The following is a 7,548-nucleotide window of genomic DNA, read 5'->3' as shown; positions in this document are numbered from 1 at the left end:
TAATTTTAATGAGACACAACTCACATACTCTGCTTCAAAAGATGAGGTGAGAATATTTGAGAATAATGAAAGTTCTGAATCAGTCACATGAATTCTTCAGTGAATTTGTTTGTAACTAACTAGTATAGTTTATAAACACAATGTTTTACTTATTATTCAAGATGAAATATTAAATAATTAAATATAATATTGATAGAAATATCTCCATCAATTTTTCTTGATAATTTCCATGTGTATAAATACTTTGATGTTATGCATGTTGCTTATATCTTTCTAGTAGAATTTATTATTATATAATTAGTTTCTTTGTTACTGTACCATTTTGAGTGGCACATGTTTGTGTGATAGGAGAATTGCTATTTTCTATTTTGTAGAATATTTCTTTGCCCCTTATATTTTAGCCTACATTTGTTCTTAAACCTGAAGTGAAATCCTTGTTAGCATACTTTGATTGGATCTTGTTTTTAAACCAGTCAATCAGTTCAAATCCTTTGATATTTTAGTTTAACTAATTTATATCTTAAATACTTGCTGATATGAATGAATTTAAAATTTTTCTTTTGTTAAAATTTTTATTATTATTCCTTAATCTTTTTTATAATCTAGACATTTTCCCCCTCCCAGTCTGCCCTCTGACTTTTCTCCATCCTATTCCTCCCCCTTTCCAAGATGATATGTGCCTCTCACCATCTGGTTATCTCTACTGCTACCTAACCTTGATGTTTCTGACAGGAGCCTGTTCCTCCTACGACTATGATTGTGTCAGAGCTCCTGGGAGTCAAGCTCCCTCTGGGATCCTGAAATCCTAGTGTGACCAAGCTCTTGGGATCCTGTTGTGTCAGAGCTCCTGGGAGTCAAGCTATCTCTGGATATTGCAAGAATGAGTGGGGAGCTTGATCCCTGGGTCTGTTCTGGGAATATGTACAAGCTGTAAGGAACAAGTGCCTCTGGCTGAGCAGGGATTTGTGTTTCCCTGGCTCATGTGGGGGTTCCAGTTATGCTGGGTGTTGGGGAAGATGTTATGGCCTCACCTGTGTTCTTGAGTGTTTCAGAGATCCAGTGATCCTAGGTGTGTCAGATCTCCTGGGAATTGAACTTCCTCTGTAATCCTGTGATTCTCAAAGTGTCACAGCCTCTTATGATCCTGTGATCGTGGGAGTTTCAGAGCACTGAAATAAGGGAGTAAGGCTCCTTCTGTCTGTTGTGGGAGTATGTGCAGAGCCAGTGCCACAGGACAGCTCTGGGCATAGGATCAAACAAGAAGGGTCTTTCCTGCTTTTTTTTTTTTTTTAGACATGGTTTCTCTGTGTAGCCCTGGCTGTCCTGGAATTCACTCTGTAGACCTGGTTGGCCTCAAACTCAGAAATCCACCTGCCTCTGCCTCCCAAATGTTGGAATTATAAGCATGTGCTACCACTGTCTGGCTATGTTAAGGTTCTTGATCCACTTGGACTCGAACTTTGTGCAAGCTGATAGATATGATCTACTTTCATTTTTCTACATACTGACAACCAGTTAGACCAGCACCATTTATTGAAGATGCTTTCTTTTTTCCATTGTATATTTTTGGCTTTTTTTTTTGTCAAAGATCGAGTGTCTTTAACTGGGTTTATTTCTGGGTCTTTAATTCTATCCCATTGATCATCCTGTCTGTCTCTGTAAAGTTCTCTTATTTTTCTATTTTTAACATTTGTTGAGTTTTATTGATTTTCATCTCTAAGTGAGGTCTTTTAAATAAAAAAAGGTCCCCGTTGGATCATATATGCTTAGTCACTGGGAATGCTTAGTCACCAAGAATTAGTACTATTTTTAAGGATTAGGAGCCGTGGCCTTGTTGGAGTAAGTGTGGCCTTTGCTGAAGAAGTTTGTTACTGGTTCTTGGTTTTGGGGTTTCAAAAGCCCAAATCAGGCTCTGTGACTCTTTTCTTCCTGCTGGCTTCAGATTCAGGTGATTCTCAGCTTCCGTGTCTGCCAGCCTGCCACCATTCTCTTCACCATGACAAGTGACTAAACCTCTGAAACTGTTAGGCATGCCCAATTAAATGCTCTCTTTTATAAAAGTTTCACTGGTCATGATGATGTCTCTTCATAGCAATAAAGCACTTGACTAAAACTCTGAATTTCTCTTTCTCTTTAATTGTAGTTTAACTATATCATAGATATAATACTATGTAGTTATACTAGTTATACTTTTGTTTCACCTACATGTGGTCCATTTAGAATATTATATTGTATTGAATGTCTTATGTGGATAAAATTATTTAATTTTTATTAATTTCAAAAAGTGTCTTTCTGTAAATTTTAAAAGACAATTTTCTTCAGTGATAAATTCTTGATAGGTTTTTATTTCTTTCATTAATTAATAGGTATCATCTAAATCTTTGGCTTACAAAATTTTTGTTGAGAAAGTATTTTAAAGAAATTATTATGCAGTTCTGTTTACACATAGTAATCTTTTCAATGTTCTGCTTTGCAATTTTTCTTTTATTTTTTATTTTAAGTTATAGTATACGAAATTTCAAATTTTGCCTAATCTTGTTGCATTTGGCTTCTAGAACTTGAATATTGATTTTTGTTGTTTGCACATTTGAATCTTTTGCCATACTTCCAGGAAGAAAAAAATTAAAATATTGAATCACACAGAAGTCCTGCACCTGAAAAGTACCATGAAAAATGAAAAATACATCAGGGTACTCAGTATGTGATGAGATGAATCAAAAGAAATGATCAATGAACTATTAAGAAGTCAATTAAAATTAGTTATAGCAGTAAAAAAGGAGAGAGAGAGAGAGAGAATCAAATTGTAATGAACTTTTTGAATACCATCTAATAGATTTAATATATGCATAGAAGGAGAAGCATGGGGAACTGGATATTATACCCTGGATATCTGCCTGTATATGTATACTTTTTTAAATGAAGGATGAATACATATTGAAAGGAGGATTTATTGGGTGGCTTTGACAATATTGTCTTTGAAGTCCAACAGTGGCTATATTTATGTTGCAGAGAATGAAAACCTGATAACTTCTCAGTCTATGATGCTATATTCCTGGAAAGATGAAAAGGCTAATTCTGATGGTAGTGAAGGATGACAGCAGTAGCAGTAGTAGCAGTGGCAACACTAGTGTAAGTAGCAGGAACAGCAGGGGAAAAGGTGAGCAGGCAATAAGTAGCTACTATCCTGTGAATCTCCTTATGTCTACTTACTGGACACTGTCACTATGGAGGGAAAACACAGAAAATCATGTCTTTCTTGATTTCACATATAATAAAATTGAAAAGTAGGTCTAAACAGTTAAAATATATATATATATATACATATATATATATATATGTGATTTTTCTAAATATTTTTGAGTTATAAGTATATGAAATACATAGAATAATATATGTTTTAGATAAAATATGGTAGCAAGATTAACTTATTTTAACTGGCCTATATCAGACATTTAGAATTATATCTTTTAAAATAGTAAACAGAATTTTAAGAATAATTTTATTTATCATATTGCTACTATCTTGAACAGTCTGATACATACACTGTATATAAGCAATATATGTTTATTAATTATAATTAATTACATAATCATATTATTATAATTAATTGTATAAATAATTATAATATAGATAATTTTCATTGTTGTAAAATATGATTTGATTATATTCAAGTTCCTCTCTGCCAACTTGCTCCAGAACTTTCCCTCTTGCTTACATACCTAAATTTGTATCTTTTTTTATGAACTCATGAAGAGCAACTTATACTACCAAATAATCTTGGATATGTTGTCTTCCAATGGAGTATGTTATATATGATTACATGACATGTATTATTTATTGATATTTTATAAATCAAAAATATTTGTACATATATTTTAATTCTTTAAATATTCAGTAATAGATAATATAAATGTTGCTTTCAAATGTAAAATAAACAAACACCTTATATTTGTTCAACTATTAGATAATTACTTCATATTAAAAAGCTTTTACTTAATTTATCTAATTTTTACATCATTATAATATTGAGAAAATGGAGTTTAATTTTTGCATTTTACAAACTAATATGTTTCCTAATTATTATGCATTCTCTATGCTAAAAGCAAGATTAGTTTTAGAAGTGGTACTGGATATTAATACACTTAACATCTAAGTTTTTTACAGCACTAAAAATATGAATAAAGCCTTGAAGGCACAGAAAAAAACTGGTCAGATACTGTAAGTAACATGGTAAAGAATATTTTTCTTTATTTTTCATGTTATGATATTTTCAAATAAAACAAACTTCCAGTAAGACACATTATGAATAAAGACAATGGGTTTTTTTAGAAATGCTATAAAACAGATTAAGATGGTAGAGTAATTTGAAATAAAGATAAAGAGGAAAATTCCTTCTAAATATGACTGCTGAAGGATGATAGAAGTGAGGCATCAGCAAGATGTCTAAGAATGTATTAAACATTTTCTCTACAAAATATAACAATATGCCCTCTGTGAATCAATATAGGTGCCAATCAGCATAAGTCAATGAATGAATTTATAACAACACAGTGGAGCAAAAGACAAAACTTTAATTTATAAACAATTTTTTTCCTAAAACAATTGTTTTATGTGCTAGATCTGAAAAAAACTTTGGTACATAAGATATCTAGAGAGAAATAAGAGGGAAAAAGTCAAGACATATAAAAAAGAATTATGTTGTGTTCTTCTTTATTAAAAGTTCTAAGTAACAAAATGAATGGAAGTATTCATCACTAAGGTAAGCCACAGGCTTTGTGATTGTAGATAGGAAAAACATACTTAAAGTACTAAAAGAATTATTATTATTTTTTTAAATCAAGGGGCTCACTTACCACCTTTCCAAAACCAACAAGTACCCCTTACCAGAGACCCACAGAAAATAAGTATGCATACACATTGTAGATTCTTGTTCTGTGTCTATACAAAGCATGCTAACATTTGAGACTTTCCTGCTATACTTTTATGTACCATGTAAATATGCCCCAAATTGCAGAATTCCTGTTGGTGTTGACCTACTTTTTTTTTAACTTGAGGTTCTGGTTACTATAGGTGTACCAACTGTATTAAATACAGCTCTACAAGGGCAAAGTAAATATCTGTGTCTCTGATATCTAATTTAGAAAAAGTGATGAAGTCTACTCACAATGCATCAGAACAACTATAGCTTAATAGGTAGCTACATTCCATACTTTACCAACATTGATCCAGTGTTCATAATTCAATCTCAGTTACCAAAGTTATCACTTACATATACTAGTTCACACATTGGTCACAAGAACTCTGTAACTTAGTTTTGATGTTACAGTCCTCACACATACTATGATTATTCCACATATAACTACACTTCACGAAATGCAGTGAATATATATATGTTCAATATACTTGTACTCCAGCCGTATTTCATGGAGGTCTTTAATTCATACAGAACTCTATGGTGCTTTTGTAGGTGGCATAGATTAGTTCCATGACTTCTTGAATGTTCCTGTATTCTAGAAATTTAGCAAAAATAATTTTCCTTTCCCTTGACTACTCCAGGGAAAAAAGAGATTGAAGAAATCCTAAGAATCTTCAGCAACACTACATATTATCACATCATCAGTCATTGTGGAGATTTGAGGAAAAAATCCTACTGTAGGCACTGTTTGAAAGGAGTAGGACAAGTGGTCTTTTGGAGTAGGTATGGCCTCGGAAGAAATATGATCCTAGGGGTGAGATTTGAATTTTCTGATGTTCAAGCCGGACATAGTGTCACTCTCATTTCATGCTGCCTATGTGTCCAGATGTAGAATTCTCAGCTTCTGCAGCAACACATCTTCCTGCTTACCACAAGGCTTCCTACCATGACAATAATTGACTGAACCTCTGAAGTTATAAATGCTCAGACAATAAGCTAGCCCCAATTACATACTTTTCATCACCAATATAATATAAGAGATATAAGTGAAATATCTCAGGTGTAGATGATACTGTATAAAAAACCTGTACATTTATCAAAGAAAATATTAAATTCAAAATGTTCCTGACACAAATAATCCAGGAAAACTGATATACTATTAAAAAATTAAACCTATAAAAAATAGGAGTATTTCCAGAAAATATTTCAACAAAATTATAGAAGAAAACTGCCACAACCTAAAGAGATGCCTATAAACATACAAGAAACTCACAGAATATGAAATAGATTATACCAAAAAATAAAATTATTCTACAATTTAATAATCAAAACACTAAATATACAGAACAAAGTAAAAATATTAAAAGCCCCAAAGGAAAAAGGCCAAGTAACATAAAGACATATTTATCAGAATTACACCCAACTTCTCAACAGTGACTCTAAAAGTCAGAGGGCCTGGCTGATGACTTGCAGCCCTAAGAGACCACAGATGCCAGCACAAATTACTGTACCCAGCAATGAACATAGATGGAGAAAACAAGATATTCCATAAGAAAACCAAATTTAAACAATATTTATCCACAAAACTATCCTTACAAAATATAATACAAAGAAAACTTTAACCGAAGGAGGTTAACTACACCCAAGAAAACAAGGGAATAATTCTAAACCAACAAAAAAATCACAACATACACACACACTATCAGAACCAGCATCAAAATAACAGGAATGAATAATCATTTATCACTGAGATCTAGCAACATCAGTGAATTAAATTCCACCAATAAAAAGACATAGGCTAATAGAATGGATAAGTTAACAGAATCCATCATTCTTCTGCATACAAGAAACATACCTCAGCATCAAAGACAGACATTACCTCAGACTAGAAAAAGGTGCTAGAAAAAGATTTTCAAAGCAAATCAACATAAGAAGCAAGATAGAGTAGCCATTCTAATATCTAGTAAATAGACTGTCAACCAAAATGATTCAAAAGAAATGGGAAAGGATATTTCAGTTCTGAACATCTATGAGCCAAATGCAAGGACATTCACAATTGTAAAAGGAACATCACTAAAGCTCCAATCATGCTTTGAGCCCTATACACTAATAGTAGGATATTTCAACACCTGATTCTCATCAATGGACAGATCATGCAGGCAGAAATATAGCAGAGAAATATTGAAACTAAGAGATATGATTCAAACAACTAATAGATATATACAAACCATTCTGTGAAAACACACATACAATACCTTCTTCTCAGAACCTCATGAAACTTTCTCAGAAATTTACCATATACTTGGTCACAAAACAAGTCTCAATATATAAAAAAAATTAAAATAACATCCTGCATCTTATAAGTCCATCATAAATTGAAGCTGTACTTCAATAAGAACAGGAACAGCAGAAAGCCTACAAACCTTTAAAAACTGAAAAACTGTCTACTCAATGATCACTGAGTCAGGGATGAAAATAATTAAAGTCTTTGTAGAGTTCAATGAACTCTACCCAACAAACACAAAAATAAGGGTCTCAATAAAAGCATTAATAAGCTCCATATGGCTCCTCTTACTAGACAGTCCATTTTGTCCACAGGTATAAGACCCTATTTCTTCAGAATCCCAGCATAT

The sequence above is a fragment of the Mastomys coucha genome, chromosome X (assembly GCF_008632895.1).
Source record: "Mastomys coucha isolate ucsf_1 chromosome X, UCSF_Mcou_1, whole genome shotgun sequence".
Taxonomy (NCBI): domain Eukaryota; kingdom Metazoa; phylum Chordata; class Mammalia; order Rodentia; family Muridae; genus Mastomys; species Mastomys coucha.
Note: the sequence above shows the minus strand (reverse complement) of the source record.